The sequence below is a fragment of the Lolium rigidum genome, chromosome 3 (assembly GCF_022539505.1).
Source record: "Lolium rigidum isolate FL_2022 chromosome 3, APGP_CSIRO_Lrig_0.1, whole genome shotgun sequence".
In the NCBI taxonomy this organism is placed as follows: Eukaryota; Viridiplantae; Streptophyta; class Magnoliopsida; order Poales; family Poaceae; genus Lolium; species Lolium rigidum.
Window position 1 is genome coordinate 339,472,436 of NC_061510.1, and position 22,665 is coordinate 339,495,100.

Consider the following 22,665-nt stretch of genomic DNA (forward strand, 5'->3'; position numbering starts at 1 on the left):
ATGCGAGGCAGTGGCGGCCAAGGTCCCCTTGAACGATGAAGACGGTGGCCGGCAGCGTCTTTGGAGAAGGCGATGAAGACTTTGGTCGGTGTTATGTCGTGGTCTTTGCTACACCTAGTCGGCGGGATGTTTTTTGAAATGTTGTTGAGTAGGATCCGGTTTTTGAAATGTTGTTGTGTAGGATCCGGCCAGTTAGTTGAAATGCTTGTTGAGTAGGATCCGGTTTTTTGAAATGTTGTTGAGAATGTGTAGGATCCGGCCAATGTGTTATCCACGCCTAATGGAAGTTTGTTGAAATCTTTGTGTGATCCGGACGTTTTGAAAAGTTGTTGAGAATGTGTACGATCCGGCCAATGTGTTATCCACGCCCAATGTTTTGTTAGTTGAGTTTTCTTTGTGATGTGGGGGTATTATTGTCCATCCTAAAAATGTGACACCAGGCATTCACCAGTTTGCTCTTAATAGTAGAGATTATGCGAGGCAGTGGCGGCCAAGGTCCCCTTGAACGATGAAGACGGTGGCCGGCAGCGTCTTTGGAGAAGGCGATGAAGACTTTGGTCAGTGTTATGTCAGGGTCTTTGCTACACCTAGTCAGCGGGATGTTTTTTGAAATGTTGTTGAGTAGGATCCGGTTTTTTGAAATGTTGTTGTGTAGGATCCGGCCAGTTAGTTGAAATGCTGTTGAGTAGGATCCGGTTTTTTGAAATGTTGTTGAGAATGTGTAGGATCCGGCCAATGTGTTATCCACGCCTAATGGAAGTTTGTTGAAATGCTGTGTGATCCGGACGTTTTGAAAAGTTGTTGAGAATGTGTACGATCCGGCCAATGTGTTATCCACGCCCAATGTTTTGTTAGTTGAGTTTTCTTTGTGATGTGGGGGTATTATTGTCCATCCTAAAAATGTGACAGGCGCATTCACCAGTTTGCTCTTAATAGTAGAGATTGAAGATGGCATGACCGGGAACTTGCCGTGTACACCGCGTCATACCATGAATGCTTACAACACGTTCGTCCATGTTAGCATGGAACCACTACCAGACCCACCACCACAACAACCTAATGTCGCACAGCCAGGCCCACTGACAATCGTTAACCTAGCTCTTGTACGTTTTCTTCATATGCAAGGACCATTGAACTCATGCGCCGAAATATTGGGATTTTCTTTTGTACCGGATGGTATGCTGAAAGGGGCAGGACGTGGCATCGTTTATGGTTGGACCACTTTGCTCCTTCCACAGATTCCATATGAAGTACCAGTCTACAAATGGCGAGGACGGTGCTGAACTTGTGTACATGTTGTCGTGCTCCAAACTCACCATCTCCCACCGAACTTAGTGTCTAGTGAGGACGATGCGACCTGGGCACAACAGATGCAGGCGAGATCTCTTTAGAGAAATAACAGTTAATGCGCGATGCAGGTCCCATGATATGGTCACAACGTTAAGGTATAATAATGCACTCACCAACCTTTGCTATAGTCTAAGCATTATCCACCCATATAAAGGACGCACTGCTTTGTATTCTTCACTCACCAACCTGTGCTATAGTCTAAGCATTATCCACCCATATAAAGGACGCACTGCTTTGTATTCTTCTCTCCTGTCATGGAAGTGCTAGTAGCAACCAAAATAACACCACCGGAGCCGATGCTCATGGCTAAAGAGCAATAGCAACTAGGATGGCTTGGAGCGGCACAATAAGCTGTGAATGTGAGGCATACAGAAATGTAGCATTTTTGTAAGAAAGGATCCGCGTAGTAACTCCTGAAGGTATTGTCAAAATAGCTGAAGGTCGCTGGTCCTCAAGGAGGAAGCATAGTGAAAGATTTCAACACGGGCTAACTGTATGGAAGTTCGCAGTAATAGGAAGTGTTGGGTGGTCTCGCGCAGGCCTCAGGATCCCGGTGACATTTCGTCAAACCCATAGTTCCTCGCGAAGATTGTCGCCCACGGCCTCCACGACCTTGTCCTCTACTGCTCCATCACAAGGCCTCCATGGGGCACGGCCACCACGCACCTCTAATCTTGATACCTTTCATATCGTGTCTTGTCTAGGTCGCAAAGCTTCCCGATAAGTTTAATTGGATCTCTCTAATTCTAATTTTTTGGAGCACCCTAATTCTAATTTAGTGAATTTAAAGATAAATTTAAGCATGATCCAGACTACACCGCGGCTACCAACCGTGGAAGTGGAACACACCAACACGTACGGAAGTTTGGACTAGTTCCTAACACTCCACCCGCCCTAACGCTTATGTGGCGTGCGTTCTCCTGAATGTGCTTCATTTGCAGGCGAGGTTCTCTCCGTCGTGGCTGAACTTGAATAGTTATCGCTTTCATGGACAAGGACACACAAGGATGTTGGCATGGGGAGGGAGAGGACACCAGGTTCACTTCGCATTCCATCTACAACATGATCACTTCACGTGGCTGTCTCGAGACCAGCCGCGATCAACACTTGGGCTCTTCGAGTCCCGTCCAAGGTCTGCATACATCATAATCCATTGATAGGGGCACAGGGCTAAGCACCTTGACCCTTGTTTTGGGTTGCTTCGAGTTATATAACAAGTTGTGGGGTTCCAAGCTGATGATCACACCGGGCGGTACAAGCGAAGACGAAGAAGAGGGAGTTTCATTTACCTCGCTGCACTCCAACGCTTCGGTTGCCAGGCTCGTTGTGTCAGCCGCCGGCCGAGAACAACAGTTGACGCTGCGTCGCTGCTCCTGGGCAACAACGGGTGGGGAGCAGTGTGGCTGTGTGGGCGCTGACGCCGGTTCGCTCGCAACTATCGTTGGGGCCGGGCCGCTGGAGGTAAGAGAGGGGTAGCGAAAAGTGAAGGGGGAAATGTCTTTAATTCACAGGTGCTCTAGTTTGCAGCAACATCATTGGTTTGTTTGGTTTGAGCACTAATTCAACCTACCAGCGTGCATTAGTTGTTATTTTCAGGAAATTACACTACTTCAAAATCAAATTTGCAGGCGACTGCCTTTAGGCGGACCAAATTTTGGTGTGATTTGGAAGAGACATGGCAAATCCTAAATTTTACCATGCTTATACTTCTGTAATCAGAATGCTAAAATATAATTATCAAATACTTTTTATAACAAAATTTGGATTTGAATGGGCAAAGGGTAGAAGAAACAAAAGTTGTCACGAGATAGTACAATGGCTGTAGTTGGGAATAAAATACAAAAGCAAGAATTGTCTCAAACTGAGCCCATTCAGATTTCCATGAGAGCACAACAGTTTAAGCGTAAGACAGAAAGATGCCTAAGAAATCTACCTCCCAAAAATTTGAAATTGTAAACCAACAGAACCTCCAGTCCAACAACTACGAGATTGAAGTGCACATCCTCATCATAAAACAAATGCTTAAGGAGCTTTTAAGATTTAAAACTAGACTAGGTGTAATGGTGTGAAGGGAGAGGAAACCTAATTCGCACAAAAACTAAGGTGGGACGTGGACGAGATGTCCCGTGCGTAGTACATTTGCTTTTCTCGAATGCTTACGAAAACGTCGTCCCACGCTAGCATGGAATCACTACGAGACCCACCACCACATAACCACAACGTTGTTATATAACGTGGCCACGCCCACAGGCAGTCATTAACCCATTCTTTTGCCTGACTCTATAAAAATAGCTCTTTTACGTTTTTAATATATGTAGGGACCGTGAACCGGATCACCAAAATATTTATTTATCTTTTGTACCAGATGATATGATATGATGACTTCAGTTTGGAGTTAAATGGCAAAACATGTTGTAGTGCTGCTATCACTATAGTAGACAAAAATTTAACACAACAAGGGGGGCTAGCCAAATGGAGTCGAGGGTTATTCTCGAACACAAAGGTGTTACTTCACGCCGCTCTTCTTGCCATTCTTCAACTCGACATTTCCCAAGAGAATAGGATTCTTTCCCCGGATGAGAGGGGTCTTCGGGCGAGTTTAAAGAGAAGGGTCATTAGCCTTGCAATCATGGAGAGAGCTAGGAAAAAGCAAAGTTCTAGAATCTCAAACATCAAAGAAGGTGATGCTAACACCAAGTTCTTTTATTTGAGGGTGAACACAAGGAGAAGGAAAAAACCACATTCACCGCATCAAGAATAATGGAGGTTGGGTCACCGACCACCAACAGGATTTTGCACAACCATTTCTCCTCGGTTATGGGCCATGTGACATGTAGAAGTTGGGACTTGATCTAGGTGGGATAATCTCAACTTTGGCAATGTGGCTTTTGATGGAATTGATGACCCATTCTCGTCGGAGGAGGTGCTTAATGCTATATCCCAAATGGTATCCGATAAAGCTCCCGGGCCTAATGGTTTTACCGGAGCTTTCTTCAAAAAATGTGGAGGAATCATCAAGGAGGATGTTATGGGAGCCATCCATCAATTCAACAACCATCATGTCACACATCTTCAATGGGTCAACTTGGCCAACATTGTTATTTTGCCCAAGAAGGATGGGGCCGAGGAGGTCAATGATATAGGCCTATTAGTTTGATACACGCTATCTCAAAAATTATTGCCAAGATGATTGCTACCCAGATTTCCCCGCTTATGTGTGACCTTGTGCCGAACGCCCAAAGCGCCTTCATAAAAAAAGCATCCATGACAACTTCATGTATGTGATTAACCTTGCGAGAAGGCTTCACAAGAGCAAAATCCCTTAGCTCCTCTTCAAGTTTCATATCCGTAAAGCATTTGATTCTATGAGATGGAACTACATTCTTGAGCTCCTTAAGAAACACAGTTTCCCACTCAAATTCCGTGATTGGATCACCTCCTTGCTTTGCACCGCCTCTTCATGAGTCCTTCTAAATGGGGTGGCCAGCGCACCCATTTTGCATGGGAGAGGTTTGAGACAAGGTGATCCTTTGTCACCGCTCCTTTTTGTCCTTGCCATAAACCCACTCCAAAAAATTCTTCAATTGGCCACCCAACACAGGCTCCTCCACAAGATTAGAGGAAGAGGAACAATTATTCGAACATCTCTATACACGAACGATGCGGCCGTTTTTGTGGATCCTAAAAAAGGAAGACATTCAAAATCTTTCCTCCATCCTTGCCTTGTTCAGTGAGGCTACCAGTCTCCTCACCAACTTCCAAAAGAGCATGGTTATTCTTATTAGATGCCATGATATTGACATTTTTAGTGTTATTTTTTCATCAGGAGAAGCACCCTGGGACCTGGAAGCATACCTGGATGGGCCTAAGGCCCAAAATACATTAGGTGATGCACCTAAACATGTAGGGCGCGCCACATGTGCTCTTTCGACCGTCGATCATCTAATTGACCTGATTCTTTCGCCCACCAATGTATTTTGACCTAAAAATCACTATATATATGGCTTTGAAGAGTTCTAGGGAGGAGAGCGCCGTAGAAGACAGAAACACGAAAACAGAGGCTGCAACAGAGAAGATTGGAGGGGGAAACTCCACCGGGATGGCCGCTGGAGGGATCTCCACCTTCTCCAACGTCTTCATCATCATCACCATGATCAAGGGAGAGTAGTCCACCTCTGGACTACGGGTTTGTGGCAGTAGTTTGATCTATTTATGTCATGTTCTTCATAGTTCTTAGTGCCATATGAGCTGCCTCACATGATTATGACCATATTAGTAATACTTATGTGGTGGATCATTATTCTATGATAGTGTGCTATGATATCTGATCATATTATGTGTAAGATGTATTGATAGATGCATATTATGTTCCCTGTTTTTAAGTATTTGTTCTGATCCAACATCTATGCAAGAGCGTGTGTCGGGTGATGTGTGTATTAGTTGGAGTAGCATGGTTTTAGTGATTGAATAGTGCAACAAATTCATGATCTAGTATGGTTTTCCCTTTTCTTTTGCTACCTCACTAGGCATAAAGTGAACACATGTGCTATGTTCGTCACGTTATAAAAGTGATGATCTTGTAGTCAAGATAGCATATTTGATATTCAACATCATGTCAAAGTACTTATGGCTATACTGTGTTAATTCTTAATACAAGATTCTATGGAGTTTTCCCTTTCTTGTGGAGTATAAGAGAGATGTGTTGCATCATTTCTATGTTAGGGCGTGATGCCCATATGAATGTGTATCTTACCCATGTTATTGTTTTGCATCCTCATATCTCATTGATGAATTACTATTTATCCACTAGAACTTAAAAGAGAGAATAGTCAAGTGAACCCATGAACCCCGATCCACTTTTTATCATAAGAAACACCTTTATATTGCTTTTATCTTCTTTTCTACTTGCATCACTATTTTAATCCAAAAATACAAAAATATTTACTTTTCTTATTTGCCTCTAAAACATCAAAAACAATAAAACCCTTTATAGTTTTTTTACTTAGTTACTTTATTTTACCTAGTTTTACTTGCTTTGTTTTTACTTGTGTTTATTTACTTACGCGAAACCTTGTGCTTGACAACCACACGGTGGAGTTGGGGACACAAGGCTTTTATTTTACTTACAAGATTGCTAGAAGAAGAGAGAAGAGAATACTCTTTGCTCAATTTTCCGAGAGTTCAATATAAGACCTCGAGTCACCCTTGTGGGGAAAATACTCTACTGATACAACACTCTACAGTTGGAGCCCCAACATATCAAGATCTTTTTTACGTTGTTGCTAGGGAATAATCAAGACACTTCATCAAGCTCGTCGACCGTCATCACCAAGGTGGTCCAAGAATACGAAGAGAGAAAGCACCACAAGCCCTACGAGATGCGCAACGAGCATGGAAGAGTCCATCCGAAAAAGATGGACCTACGTCAAACATGAGACTTCCAAGTTTTGCGCCACGTCGATCATGTTGTTTCCCACCCCGAGAGAGGAACGGGCGTGCTGGCAGTTGTAAAGAAACGTGCATCATCATTTCCTCTATGTACTTAGCATTATCTAACCATGAACCTAACTTTTAGCAATTTAAGGTACCCACGGCCTTGGAGAAGTTCAAGGCAACACATAGAAATGACTTCTATATGGTCCATTGTTGCGAAAAGTTGAAGGACGTCGAAGTGGAGGATTAGCTATGCGTCCTACAATGAAGTTGTCAAGAATGGGACATCAACGTTGGTTGTGGACAGCGAAGATGAAGAACCTGGGCAAAAAGTCCTTCCACCTCGTCCCCGAGGCCATAAGGTTAACAAGGCCGATCTTGCCGGGGAGACATAAGCCCTTGCGTTGAGCCTGACCTTGGAGAAGATCATGGCCGAGTCTCAAGACGCCCTGGACAAAAGGGACGAGAAGAGGCGCCTAGAAAAGGAGGCCTCTAATGCCATCTACATCAACCTCACCAAAGAGTCTATTGAGGTCCAAAGATTGGATGTCGAGGCCAAAAATACAGACGCCGATACCAAAATGCGGGACGCCGAGGCCAGAAGGATGGACACCGAGGCCAAGATCTGGGCAGAGGACACAAGGATTATGCTAGCCGACTTAGGCAGCATGTACGACGACACCAGGGCCTAGTTCCTGAAGAAGCGCGGCAAAATCCGCGCGCGAGACGCCTGATCTGCGTCGTCATTTTCAAGCAACATGGCCTCTTTTTGGACTATATTTGCTCTTCTGGCCATGTTTGTGGCCCTTTTGGACTACATTTTGTGCCGTACCATGTGCATAATGTGATGGACTTATTTGAGACCTCAATTTGAGCCAATATGATGGCTATATGCTCGTGCAATTTGCTTGTTTCTGCAGTTTTTCGATATTTTAGAAAAAATGGCCCGCGGCCAAAATGCGTTGGGCCGCTGGGGACACCCCCGACGCAATCGGACACATCACCATTTTCGCGTCCGCAAGGCGACCCAAACGGACGCGCGCGGATAATTTGGGAGTTCGAAATACGTCGCTCCGTTGCAGATGCTCTAACGATGGCAGACGGTGCCCGAATGACATGGGAAAGACTTTGTCGTCAAACCTCCCTTTGAGTGCTTGCTCCGTGACGATCTGAAGCCCTACTCCAGTGCTCCTCCCAAATGAAGTTGAGGGATTATATTCCGGTTTTTTTCCCTATCTTAGGCTCGCCTAAACCCATATCCAACCCATATATATTCGTCCCATCTGTATATATACAGACATACGGTACCTATATGTTGCGTTATAAAAAAAAGATGATCTGGTAATCATACCAGTTGCCTAACTACCGTCCCACGTTGTGCATGTGTGGTTTTGAAACCTACACATCTCCTGGGATCAGACAACAGCGCCGCCGGACAACAGAACCGCTACGCCGGCAGGGATCTTGCTAATTAAGAATGCTACACGCGCCGGTCGTCTCCGCCATCGCCATGATATCATGGCCGCTCCAAATCTATCAGTCCATCAATGGGTGGTACCCTCACACAAGACAACGCGGACCATATGTGCTACTACATGATTGTAGTACATGTCATATTTTCTAATTTTACGAGCATACTCCCGCTTACGAAGATGTATAGAAAGATTTCCATCGTACTTTTTTTTATCGCGGCCAGAGTGTTACCAAGGGGTTACCATCCTTGTTTTTATTGCGCCTAGAGTTTTGCTAAGGGAAGCACCGGAGCAGAAGTGGATAATCTGACCATCATTCATGATGCCCAGCCTGTGACAGACGACGGCCTCCGCCACCTTGGACACCGGCGTTGCCTTGCGCCTGGCCATGGCCATGACTACCAATGTCTTCTCCTGCGGGCAGGCGGCATTATGGGCTGCCGGAGACAGGTGTGGCAACTGGACCGGAACAAACAGGGGTGCACGCGGCTCGGGCAGAATAGAGTAGCTTAAGGATAATTATTATTGGCAGACAAGATCGGCCGACAAATATTCCTCAGAAAACAAATAACAATGCTGCTACAACTATATAATAGCTCCTGCTAAATAAACTATATACTAATAGCTAATTACGTAAGACGAACGAGCAACATCGTGTCGTCTACTGGAGCATCAGAGAGAGGCCTAGGAAGTTAGGATGCGTTAATCTCCGTCCTACACATCGGCGCCGTCGACTTCGTCGTACTGGTCGTCGTCGATGTTGGCCTCCGGATCGTCGGCATCGAGGACGTCGATCTCGACGTAGGCGTAGCCGCAGCGCTTGAATTGCGCGAGCACCCTCTCGTGGCTCTCCCGAACAGCCCTGAAAGCGTCGGCCGAGGCGCGAAGCTCTTCGGGGTAGACGGTCAGGGGACGGCGAGGCTTCCTGTCCCAATCCAGCAGCCACTGGATGTACCCGTGACGCCCGTCCATCTTTACGAGCTTCGTCTTGATCTCCTTCTCCCCCGTCGGCGCCGAGTCCTCCATCGATACCCTAGTCGCGACTCGCGACCCCCTTCTCGATCGACCGATGAATCTGGATGGGTGGCGGCGGTGGCAGTTGTGTTTGTGCAAGGGGAGATCAGGGAGGGCCGGCAATTGTAGTGGCACCACCCAGCCCTATCGGGCTTTGTAGGGTATGGAATCTGTTACGAACTCCAGCTCTGGTCGTAAGTTTACAGAAAGTGCAAACAGGCTTCGTACTCTTCGTACTTTCCTGAGAGGAAATAAAATGCAGTACTATATGAAAGTATGAAATAATCCGTGACGTGGACTTTAGATATGTTTCAGCAACACCAGCTGCATGCGCAGTTCAACAAACGACACGGGATCTGTGTTCACTGACGACACAGTGTAGACAATATCTTCTAAGAGCTAGCTCCCAGTGGTTTGGTGGCCTGTGAGCCTCTCTGGACCCACCTGTCGGATCCCATATCGGTTCCGTGCGTTTGTGCATTGCGCGTCGGTGGTTGCGGTCGAGAGAGATAGGAAAAGCCAAACGCAAGTCTAGGTCCGGAACCCCTTTTCCTCCTTTCTCTCTCCCGTGAAATCGCTGCTGCCGTCTCCGATTATGGCCGCCTCCGCTGCTAATTGGCGTCTCTCATCACCGGGTCAGCACCTCCCTGCTCACATACCGATTCATCGTCGCCGCCTTGACCTTCTGCCCCAATCCGTGCCCCTGGGGAAAAGCCTAGCTGCGGCTCCATTCACCGGCAGGGCAGTCCAGCGGTCGTTGGCGTCACCTCTCGCTGCTCCTTCGACCTCATGGGATTTCCTCACTGCGGCTTCCATTGCAAGAGCTTCGGGGTGTGGATCTTAACATTTTGTGATCGAGGCCATATCTGGGTTGGAAGATATCTAGAAGGTGTTAATGGCAGGATGGTTTATTTGAAGTCTCGAGTGCATACAGGTTGGCGCTAGCAAATTCCCAGTGTTTGTGTGGGATGGAGACATTAAGCAATAGAAGATGGGAGTGATCAGCTCTAACCGAAGATTTGGGGCTGTCACGCGGCTCCCAAGGTCAAGTCCTTGTTGCCTGTTGGTCACTTTGCCTGGCTTCGGAATCTGAACTGCGAGCCCATATGGAAGTGCCTGAGATGGCCATGGAGTATGGTCAGCTGAGGATCGTTGTTGGGACGAACAGTTGGATGCTGTTGGGGATGACCATTGAGAAAGAGCGTTGCTGATCAATGCCCGGTCAGCTGATGGTGGAAGCGAGCAATGCTTGGTCTGTCAGGCGTCACTCATGAGTCATGATGGTGTGAAGATCCCAGAATAAATCAAGGTACATTTTGCTACAACGGAAGCTATTTCAGATTGGTGGGGGTAGGGACAGGACATACCGTAATCCTCATGCCTATGTTATTCACCCAGCGATGTGCACCGCTCACTTGATTGTATGCCAGATTTTATCGTTGGAAATCTGATCAGATATCCTCATTCTTGTCTTATTTCTAATGAAACTGAAATAAGGATGAAGAATTTGGATGTGAATACTATCATTATTTTCTGTATAAATAATCACGCAGGCTCATATTAGAAATAGCTTCTATTTTCTAGATATTAGGAACATAAGCTGGCCATGATCAGATCAAAAAATTCACCCAACTTAGGAACACGTTTTGGTTACTAAGAATGTGATTATTTTGCTAGAACCGAAGCTACTTCACGTAGGAGATATGAATCTAGGCATGAAGTCACAAGTTGGAAGTGTATTAGTTAGAGCAAAATCAGCATCCCGGTATAAGTAAAGGTGAGAGGAATATCTCGATGATAACAATAGTATCATGTGCCTGTTTATATCCTTTGATTTTGTTTATTTTGTCCTTCAAAAGTGAATTGATTCGTTTATGGCAATATGACTATCACTATTTTTAATCTGCTTTGACTTCCTTAGAGAAGTAAACACAAACATATTGAAATTCTTAGCTATTTTCCCCTTTGTAAGACTAGATGTTTTATTTTTCAAGAGGATTAATTTTGTGTCCTGGTAACACATGGCCGGAGCTCCTCCTTTGGGGTGGGATGCAGGTTGTTGGTGGACTGGTTGAGCCTGGAAGAGTTTTCAGGAAATAAAGGTTTTGAATTTTTTTATTGATCTATGACCATAGGAACAATTAATATTTTTTGTCAGGGAATTTTTTGTTTGACAGAAGTGTATTCATACGCTCTGCGATGCACTTATTAAACCCTGTGGTAGCTCTATTGATTGTTAAGGTCTATTTGGTTGATTATTATCCACCTACAATTAAGTGGTTATTTCCTTATTGACGTTTAAGCCTGTATATCCAATTATCACTGACTTAAGTAATGCCCAGAGTCGAGTTGAGCCTAGCTGTGTTCTTGTATTTTCTAATTCTCTTTGGTGTAAGGACTTTGAGGGATTCCTGAGGGGTTTGTGTCGGAGAATGCATTTTCCTCCTCTGGAGGGATTCTTATTCATTTGTATTGGTTGGTCATTTCTGTGAAATTCGTTTTAGGTTTCGGTTGGCTGATGATGTTTTCCAATTGTTGCTAGGCAGAGTGGTTGGAAGCAATCAGCAAAGAGGCGACATAGCCGCCTAGGATCGCTGTTATTCTAGCAATAACAAAGTCACAAATCAGATGGTGGTACATATGCGGACACTGCAACGACTTTCCAGATTAGCAACATCGTGATATACATCATCGCTGCGCTGCCATTGATCTGATCCTACGGGTCCCTACAGCGGTATGCTCTTTTTGGTCTGTTCTTCATGCATTACAGTAATTTAGATGCTAGATTCAGTGAAATTGGTTTGTTACGCCCTTTTTACTTATGTGGGTGGTCATTCGTTCTCTAATCTGTATGCTTATCCAACATCCTCACCTGTCCAGAGGAGTGTTATGTGCAAAGAGTAATCTATTTTCAGGTTCATGTATGCAGGCATAGTTTGCAACTTCAGAATACCATGCACTTTATCTCCACTAGCTGCATTTACTTGTGTGAATATGATCTAGATTCAAAGGAAGTTTTTTTTTTTGCTTTGCATGCACAAACATAGTTCTGCTCCGTTAGAATTAAAATCCATTGTATCTTTGGTAAGTACATCTCTTTGTGTGAAAATGAGTTCGATTCCATGTCAAATAAAAGGAGTTCGATTCAAAGGATTTTTTTAATCTGCATGCACGACCACAGTTGTGCTCTTTTTTGATATTTCTTTGATGCGGATAGTTCAGAAATATAAAAGAGCATGTTGTTTTATGACCATAATATACCACCCACGAGAAAACCATGTAAGATACTTTGATGATCCTATTTACTCCTGGAAATGCAGATCCGGTATAGAGCCTTTTGTCTATCTGCATTCTTAGACCTACTTTTGTTTGTTCAAAACAATACATTGCTACGGAACTTTGTCGTATACGTGAAAATGAGAAAATGGTGGTAATGTGTAGTGTACCTTTTGTAATCCGTCGTAGCATCATTGCAGTTTATATGACTGTACATTAAAACGATGAATTGCATTTTTACTGATCCAAGGCTAATCCATGGTTGTCAAAGCTCTATGATTTTTTTGGGTTCCGATTTTGGCCTACCTTTAGAAACATAGTTGACTAAAAAAATTAGCCACGCAATTTGTTTTTCAAGAATAGTTTGTTTATTCACTTTTCATACCAACTTGAGTATTTAAGAAGAAAGCCAAGCACTGTAGTCTCAGGATTGGTTTTAAGGCTACCCATATGTAACCACTTAGTACATCATCAGCAAGCACAACATGAGATCGACTAGGAAGAAACTTCTCTAAAGACATCAGCATGTTCCATAGATCGGTGCATAGCTCATGAGAACAAATTATCTATTTTTATTAGTATGCATGTATAGTAGTTTCACCGAAGTTAAACTTATGAACTGCATTAGATGTCTGGCATTAGATAACCTGAATCTTGTGCAGTGTAATGATATCTCATTTATATGTATTAATAATCTATGGTCCCAAAAGTGCTAAAAATGTAATCTACCACCCTGCTAGCATCGAGTAGATTTTGCCATCAGACCATGTATTGGATCACAAATGACAGGTTAAGCTAGATTGTACATAAATTGAGCGTGCTCCAATGTTGTTTACACATGAAACCTTGATGTGAATCTGGCCTAATTTCCAATGATAAAGTCCACATTTACTTCTTTACATCAACATGTTTGTTTCCGCAGGGACCTTTCTTGCCTAGCAAAGCATGCTTCTTGCAGTATCGAAGAAAAGCCGAGCCATGGTGTGGCGATTGGATGATTAGTTTGGCTTGCCTGTGTTGTCATAGTCGGTGAGCATTCACAACGCACAAATACATACTTTTGTGATAGATTCATAATATATGCTCTGCAATTGAGGAAGTGAGAATGTGTGCTACGTTTCTCTGAATCTGAGTACAACATCCGTGCCATGTCATCCTCAACAAACCCCGCTTGTTGACCCTCACAAATTGCAAGTGTTACTTTTGAGATATATGCAATTACTCTTTACGTAAAATCTATTTCATGTGATGTATAACAAATTTCAGTAGAAACACTATTCTCCATTGCATACACACCAAATGATTAATCCTACTTTTCTTGTTTCTTACTCCAGAACACATGGCTCGGCTTTGACAGCCCAGGCACGTGTTGAACTGTTGATAAAAGTTCCATGTTGTCTACATGAATGAGTTGTCATGTTAGTGTCACGACCAGCGGCATGCCTTAGACGTTGTGGGCTTCCAGCTGGGCAAGGAAAGCGTGTGTGTGTGTTTCCTGTGTCCGTGTGTGTGTGCGGCTGTAGGCCGGCGGTTGTGGCGTGAGTCTATGTAACAACACAGAGTGGTTGTAGGGGTTATGAAAAAAGAAATAGAAAGAAAAGTTGGACTCTCATCCTCTCTATCTCGTTCCTCTCCTTCTTCCTTCCTGTGAGAATCGGATCAGGTCGAGTGAGCTCACGCCGGCAATCATACCGGCCAGGGGTGCACTACACTTGGTATCAGATTCAGTCGATCGCTCGGCCGCAGCGCGGTGTTCGTTCGGTGCCAATTCCCTCTGGATTTTGAGTTGTGATTCCGGGGCCGGGTCGTGCTTGGAGGCTGCGATTTCGGTCGATTTGCCTTTGAGCGCAGTAAATCCTCGCGTCGGTCGCTCGATCTAGCAGCGGAGCACCACGGCACCGAGCAAACCTTCCCCGCAGACCCAGTTCGTCCTGGATGCGATGGGGGAATTAGGCGAGCAGACGAGCGCCACGCTCGCGACTCTCCAGTCTAGTCTGGATCTGCTTCATGGCGTGGTGGCGGGCGTGGACACGGCGCAGCAGCAGATGCGCGCGCAACTGGAGCACCAAGCGGCGGCGATTGCGACAAGTACTACGCAGCACAACGACACGGCGCGGATCCTCCAAGCGCTCATGGAGAAATTGCAGCGGCTCGAGCAAGGAGCGCCGCTGAAACCACAAGAGGAAGCAGAGATCGATCCTGCGAGCCTCCACACCGGGCGCAACTCCGGCACCCAGCCGTCATCGCCAAACTGGACGGGACCAACACCGGGCGCCTCCACAAGTTCGGCGAACAAGGGGGTCGTGATTGACCCGGGCGGCACTGGATTTCTGGGCGGCGGTGGTGTGATTGGCGCTGGTGGCGGCGGACTTGGTGGCGCTGGCGGCGGTAGACCTGGAGGCGTGGGCGGCGGTAGACCGGGATCAACTCAGCACGACGGCGCGGGACGGGTCCAGATGCCGAAGATGCCATTCCCTCGCTTCGACGGCACTCACCCGCGCATCTGGAAGGACAAATGCCATGACTACTTCCGTGTGTTCAACATCAGTGCCCCGCTGTGGCTCACGACAGCCACTCTTCACATGGAAGGTAACGCAGCCATCTGGTTACAATCATACAAGCAACGCCACGATCTAGGCACATGGCCGCAGTTCATCACAGCTGTTGAGGCAGAGTTTGGGGCAGATGATCAACGCAGAAGTCTAAAGGCATTGCTCGCACTCAAACAGACCGGTTCAGTCGAGGACTACCAGAAGGAGTTCCAGAGTTTGGTTTATCAAGTGTCAATGTACAACCCCCATTATGACGAGCAGTTCTTCATCTCCCAGTTCATCAAGGGTCTGAAGCATGAGCTGCGCGGCATGGTCGAAGCTCAAGTACCTGACACACTGGAACGGGCATTCTTGTTGGCTCGTGTGCAGCAAGAAGTGTTTGATGATGCAAAACCTCGTGCCCAGCGACATTTTGGTCAGACACGAGCTGATCCAGTGCCAGCACGCGGCGAGGCACCCAAACCAGCGCTGAAGCTTGCCACCGGGGAGTTCTGGAAGGATAGGCAACTGAGAGATTATAGGCGCGCCAACAACCTGTGTTTCAAATGTGGAGAAAAATATGACCCAACACACCAGTGCGGGCACAAACAAGCAGCCACTGTCAACGCCATGGAACAAGATGGATGTCCCTTGCTGCTATCTGAAGAAGTATTGAACCTTATAGAGATGCAGGATATTGCAAAAGCAGAACAGTTGAGCCTCTCTATCAATGCAATGGCCGGCTCTGAAAGTTCCAATTGCCTACGTTTGCGAGCTTTGGTTGGTAATCAGGTTATGTTAATTCTGGTGGATTCAGGAAGCAGCAACTCCTTCATCAATGCCAATATGCTCGAACGCATCAACTGTGAAGTCACGGATGTCGCTCCCCTCCCTGTGAAGGTGGCAAATGGCCAATACATGTACACCACGAAGCTCGTACCAGCGTTGCAATGGTGGTCACACGGCGCCACTTTCACTACGCCTATGAGAGTGCTGGATCTTGGGGGATACGACGCCCATCCTTGGTATGGATTGGCTAAAATTGCATAGCCCCATGACCACAGACTGGGAAAAGAAATTCATCTCTTTTCCCTATCAGGGAAAGCAAGTTACTCTGCATGGCACAACACCTAAAAACGAAGAAGTGTGTGAAATTCCAGTGGAACAGCTCGCAAAGTGGACTAAGGGCAATGATGTATGGGCTGTGGCAGTAATCCAAGCAGCACCGGCTCCTAACGGCAGTGCTTCAACACCCGTGCCAGAAGTGATCACTACCTTGCTATCGGAATTCGCAACAGTGTTCGCAGAACCAACTACTTTACCTCCTCCACGTCAATATGATCATGCTATTACTCTCACGGCAGATGCTAATCCTTTCAATTCCCGTCCTTACCAATACTCTCCGGCACACAAGGATGAAATAGAGCGTCAGGTAGCGGAGATGCTGGCAGCAGGCATCATAGTCCCCAGTATGTCACCGTTCGCATCGCCAGTCTTACTCGTGCAGAAGAAAGACGGTTCCTGGAGGTTTTGTGTCGACTACCGACGTCTCAACGAGCTCACCATTAAAAATGTCTTCCCCATGCCGGTGATTGATGAGCTCTTGGACGAGTTGGCTGGAGCCAAAATATTTTCTAAACTCGATTTACGAGCAGGATATCATCAAATCAGAGTGTTGCCTTCAGATGAGCACAAGACCGCGTTTAAAACGCACCAGGGACACTATCAATTCCGAGTGATGCCCTTTGGCCTGTGCAATGCTCCCGCAACATTCCAATGTGTGATGAACTCAGTTCTGCGCCCTTGCCTCCGTCGTTCCGTGCTAGTATTTATGGACGACATTCTGGTCTACAGCAACTCTCTAACAGAACATGTGAGTCATCTGCGAGAAGTATTGACGCTCCTCCAAGAAGAGCAACTTTTTGTCAAGACGAGCAAATGTTCTTTTGCCTGTGACAAATTGGAGTACTTGGGTCATATCGTGTCAGGCGATGGAGTGGCAACCGACCCACGGAAGACACAAGCCATGATCGACTGGCCAGTGCCAGCAACAGTCACCGAATTGAGGGGTTTTCTCGGCCTCACTGGATATTACCGCAAGTTTGTTCGGAACTACGGAATCATAGCTAAGCCGTTGACGAATTTACTCAAGAAAAAAGGGTTCGAATGGAGTGCAGCAGCTACTGAAGCGTTTGTCGCACTGAAGAGCGCCATGACTACCACCCCAGTATTACAGTTGCCTGATTTCCAGAAACAGTTCACAGTGGAAACTGACGCCTGCGACACTGGCATCGGCGCCGTTTTGATGCAAGACCAGCACCCGCTCGCTTTTCTTAGCAAACCTCTTAGTACCCAGCATCAACAATTGTCAATCTATGAGAAGGAGTTTCTCGCATTGATCATGGCGGTCGAACGCTGGCGGCCATACCTACAGCGAGGCGAATTCATTGTCAAGACGGATCACCATAGCCTGAGCTTCTTGGAAAGACAGGAGCTGCAGTCTCCACTGCAGCGGAAAGCTATGGCCAGACTCATGGGCCTTCAATTCAGAATCATCTATCGTCAAGGAGCCGAAAATCATGCCGCCGACGCTCTGTCGCGCATTGGACACCTCATGGCCATTCAAGCATGCTCTGAGGTTCGCCCGGCATGGATGCAAGAAGTGGTCAACTCCTATATCACCGATCCTGACGCACAAGCAAGGCTTGCTCAATTGGCTCTGTCCAGCCCAGACGAACATGGTTATGAATTGACGCAAGGCATCATTCGCTTTCACGGGCGCGTCTGGCTAGGCGCAAATGCTGCTCTTCAAACCAAATTGATTGCAGCGCTGCACTCTAGTGCTGTGGGAGGGCACTCAGGCATGCAAGCCACATACCAGCGTGTCAAACGCCTCTTTGCCTGGACAGGATTGAAGGTCGCGGTTGAGGAATTTGTCCGCCAATGCGATATCTGCCAACATGCAAAGCATACAAACACCTTGCCTAGCGGGTTACTGCAGCCGTTGCCTGTGCCTGAGGGAGCCTGGCGGGATATCACCATGGATTTCATTGATGGCCTGCCCCTTTCCGAGGGATATGATGTCATTCTAGTCGTCGTCGACCGCTTCACCAAATACGCACACTTTGTTCCTCTCCGTCACCCTTATACTGCCCCCAAGGTTGCCAGGACATTCGTCGACTCAGTAGTGAAGCTACACGGTATGCCGCACTCCATCACATCTGATCGAGATGCCATTTTCACAAGTAATTTCTGGAAACAGTTGTTCCTAGCATTGGGCACAAAGCTGCAGTTCACTACGGCCTATCATCCCCAAACAGACGGTCAGACTGAACGGGTTAACCAGTGCCTTGAAATGTTCTTGCGCTGTATGGTACAGGAGAAGCCTAAACAATGGCGATCATTGCTGCCCCTTGCTGAATTTTGGTACAATTCGACTTTCCACTCCTCTCTAGGCTGTTCTCCATTCAAGGCACTCTACGGGCATGAACCAAATTTGGGAGCCTTACCACAAGTGGAGGCAGATTCTCCAGTAGCAGGTGTGTTGGCTGACCGCTCTGCTCAAGTCGAGCTTATCAAACAACATTTGACAACGGCTCAAAACCGTATGAAAATCTATGCCGACAGCAAACGTTCTGAGCGTGTGTTCCAGGTTGGAGATAAAGTATTATTGAAACTGCAACCATACTCTCAGGCATCTGTGGTAAATCGTCCATATCCCAAATTGGCATACAAATACTTTGGCCCATATTCAGTGCTGGAAAGGATTGGACAAGTTGCATACAGGTTGGAGCTTCCACCCTCCGCTCAGATTCACAATGTATTTCATGTGTCTCAGATCAAAGAATACAGAGATGATTACTCTCCAGTTTTTGCTACTCTGCCAACAACACCAGAGCTCGACTGCCTTGACACTACACCAGAGAAGATTCTTGATCGCCGCCTAGTGAAGAAGGGGAATGCAGCATTGCCTCAGGTTCTGGTAAAATGGACTACATTGCCTGAAGATGCAGCTACCTGGGAGAACTGGGATACGCTCAAGACTCGTTTTCCTGCTATACTGTCTTGGGGACAAGCCAGTTCTCCTGGAGGGGAACCTGTCACGACCAGCGGCATGCCTTAGACGTTGTGGGCTTCCAGCTGGGCAAGGAAAGCGTGTGTGTGTGTTTCCTGTGTCCAGTGTGTGTGTGCGGCTGTAGGCCGGCGGTTGTGGCGTGAGTCTATGTAACAACACAGAGTGGTTGTAGGGGTTATGAAAAAAGAAATAGAAAGAAAAGTTGGACTCTCATCCTCTCTATCTCGTTCCTCTCCTTCTTCCTTCCTGTGAGAATCGGATCAGGTCGAGTGAGCTCACGCCGGCAATCATACCGGCCAGGGGTGCACTACAGTTAGGGCACGTGTATGACACCCACACGCCAAATGGCCATACAACGAAACAAACGTCATGGCTACTCGCATCTCTTGGCAGAAGAGAAGTACCCAACGCATCGCTCAGCAGAAGAAATGTCAGTACGACGGCACCTGGAGAAAATTTTAGGTGAAGCAAAATGCAGAGATATTCACGGAAAAAAAGAGACGGCGCAGCAACGCGCGCAAGGCCCTTCTAGTACACATACAATGATACAAAGCTCACCGGTCAACATCACATACCATTGCAGAGCCTCCTCCCATGCTCAAAAAAGGCTGCAGACATCTTTCTATTTGGGCAGTGCTACAAATCCTTTGCTTGCATGTGTGACACGTGTCCACTTTTACCTGAAATTTAGACTTTGCTTCATCGCAGCAAAAAACCTCTCTCTTTTGCTTCGTTGAAGCAAATAACGGTTCGACTAAAATAGAAGGAGTGTTACGACTCGGCCAGACTTTGTTTCGTAGCAGCAAAAAATCCCGCTTTTGCTTCATTGAAGCAAAAAAAAGGTTCACGTAAATACAAAAAAGAAAAAGACATGTCGAACGGAGCAGGCCGGAGACTCGTCTGAGATTCACCGGAGACCTCGCTGGAGAATCACCGGAGACCTTGCCGGCTACAACCGACAACGTTGGTGCTGCAAGCCAGGGACGGTGGTGCTACAAGCCGGGGCAACGACGCTACCATATGGTGGAGGCGGTGCTTCAAGGAGTGGGCAGCGATACTACGATGGTACAATATTGTTGCTTCAATTGCTCCCCTATTATGCGACTTAGTAGAAAAGTTTTGCTATAAGGTCTCTGGCGATGTTCTCCGACGAGGTCGTGTTTTTAATTCAAACGCTGCAATGCTATAATAGTATATTATTTTTGCTAAAATTGTTGTGTCATGTTGCTACTTTAGTACAAATGTTTTGCTACGAGGTCTCCGGCAAATTACGGTGCTCCGACGAGGTCTCCGGCAAGTTTCTGACGAAGTACGGTGCTCCGGCGAAGTCTCCGGTGAGGTCTACAACCGAATGGTCTTTGTGTTTTTGTTTTTAGTCGAAAAGTTTTTTGCTTCAATGAAGCAAAAGCAGAGCTTTTTTTTTTGCTTCAATGAAGCAAAAGTGGGATTTAAAGCAAAACTGAACAGAGAACCCGATCTAACGACTCAGATTGATTGGATCCAACAGTGGGGAATCCAGAGGTTCGGAGGTTTGTACTCCGGAGGATATAGGTCATTTTCCTTCTATTTGTACTCAATGTCGCAACATAGGTCAACGAGGTGCTCAAGTTGTTCCTTTTTGGGGATCCACAGTGGTTTGATGGGTGGCTCCAATGTCACGGCATGCTTTTGTCGGCGCGGTGTTGGTGGGTCGTATTTGGAGTGTTTGTGTCGCTTTGTGATCTCATGTGTTGGCTAGAGTGGGTGTGGTCATGTTGTTTCGGGTCTCTGTTAGGCTTGGATGTGGCCATGGGGGTGTGTGGGGTTGATCATGTTGTTGTAGGTCTTCGCCCGATTTTCTTCTAAAACTGGAGCACTCTCTTCTTAATTAATAGATGAGACAAAGCTTTTGCCTATGTTTCAAAATAAAAAAATATTAACCTGCCTCACTATATGAAAATAGCTCATCTACATTTTTGTTAGATGTTGAGCTGGGGGTGTGTGGGGTTGACCATGTTTTTGTAGGTTTTCGTTCGGTTTTCTCCTAAAACTGGAGCACTCTCTTCTTAATTAATAGATGAGACAATGCTTTTGCCTATGTTTCAAAAAAATTTATTAACCTGCCTCACTATATGAAAATAGCTCTTCTACATTTTTGTTAGATGTTGAGATCATTGAACGGAAGCACCAAAATATTGAGATTTTCTTTTGTAATGGAAGGTATGATGATTTTATTTTGGAGACAACTAAAAAAATATGCTAGAGTGGTGGTATCACTATATTAAACAAAAAATTACAACCTAATGAGGATCAGAAAGCAAAATACTCCCTTCAAAATACTCCTTTCAAACATTGACAACCTAATGTTGGAGTGTCTAGTCTCTCGCGCCAATCATAGACGACATGTCACTTGCAATCATGAGAGCCACCTGAAAGGGAAGGAGGTGCGAAGTGGCATAGTTCGAGGTTGGAGCACTTTGCTCCATCGGTCCTTCCACAGATTCTAGATGATGTATGAGGCTACAACGGTGAGGATAGTGTTGAACTTGTGTACATGCTCCAAACTCACCATCTCCTACCAGTTTGGCAAGTCAGTGTTGAGTGAAAAGGATGATGCGAGCTGGACACAATGGAGTAGAGCACATAGATGTAGGCAAAACCTCTTTAGAGAAACAATAGTTAACGCGCGATGCAGGTTTCAGGACATGGTCACCCCATTAAGTTACAATAATGCAGTCACCAACCGTTGCTAGTCTAAGCATTATCCATCCATATAAAGTATGCATGCACTGCCTTTGTAGTTTTCTCTCCTATTATGGAAGTACTAGCAACCAAAATAACAACATTGGAGCAGCTCGTGAGATGGAGAGAAATAACAACTACGGAGTAGAATGGGTTGGAGCGGTGCAATAAGTTGCGAATGTGAGGCATACAGAAACATATCAGCTCAGCAAGAAATGGATCTAGTAGAAACAACTGAAGCTCACTTATCCCCAAAGAGGGAACATAGCGCAAGATCCCAACACAAATTGGACGTAGATTGGGTGTAAGTTAGCATTAATAGAAAGTGTCGAGTTAGATAATGCATGAAAGCAGTGGCGGAGGAAGGCTTCGAGCAAGCCCCGGAGAAAAAACTATGTACAACAAAACTCTGGAAAGAAAACTCATGTAATAGCACACAAAAATTTGGTGCGACATCAAAGATTGAAGGTTGAGTTGACTAAATTGTTAAGATTTTCAAAGGTTGGTACTTGCTTGAGTTAAGATTGAAGGTTCATTTTGGGGAGTTGATTCAGTATTTTCTTGGGTTGTTTGAGGATTTCTTTATTAGCTGTGTGTTGAGGTTAATGGATAAAATATCTTCATCATTTTTACATGAATCGGTTCTCTTTTGTTAAATCAGTTATAGTTACAGCAGAGTCAAGTGTCGGCACAAATCAAAACTAATAGATGAGTAGAAATTACATATCTAGAGCCAAAATGGATTTGGACGGCGGATCGGCTCCAAAAAAGAAGTTGGCCAAATCGCGGTTTT

General features: G+C 45.9%; 1 long non-coding RNA gene across 1 annotated transcript; it reads left to right on the forward strand.

The window, feature by feature from the left end:
- The first annotated feature begins 9,970 nt into the window (after positions 1–9,970).
- On the forward strand, positions 9,971–13,649 carry LOC124700138. The gene is made up of 4 exons (XR_007001653.1): positions 9,971–10,578; positions 10,947–11,046; positions 11,812–12,003; positions 13,468–13,649. It is a non-coding gene; the product is annotated as an uncharacterized LOC124700138 (long non-coding RNA).
- The last annotated feature ends 9,016 nt before the right edge of the window (positions 13,650–22,665 follow it).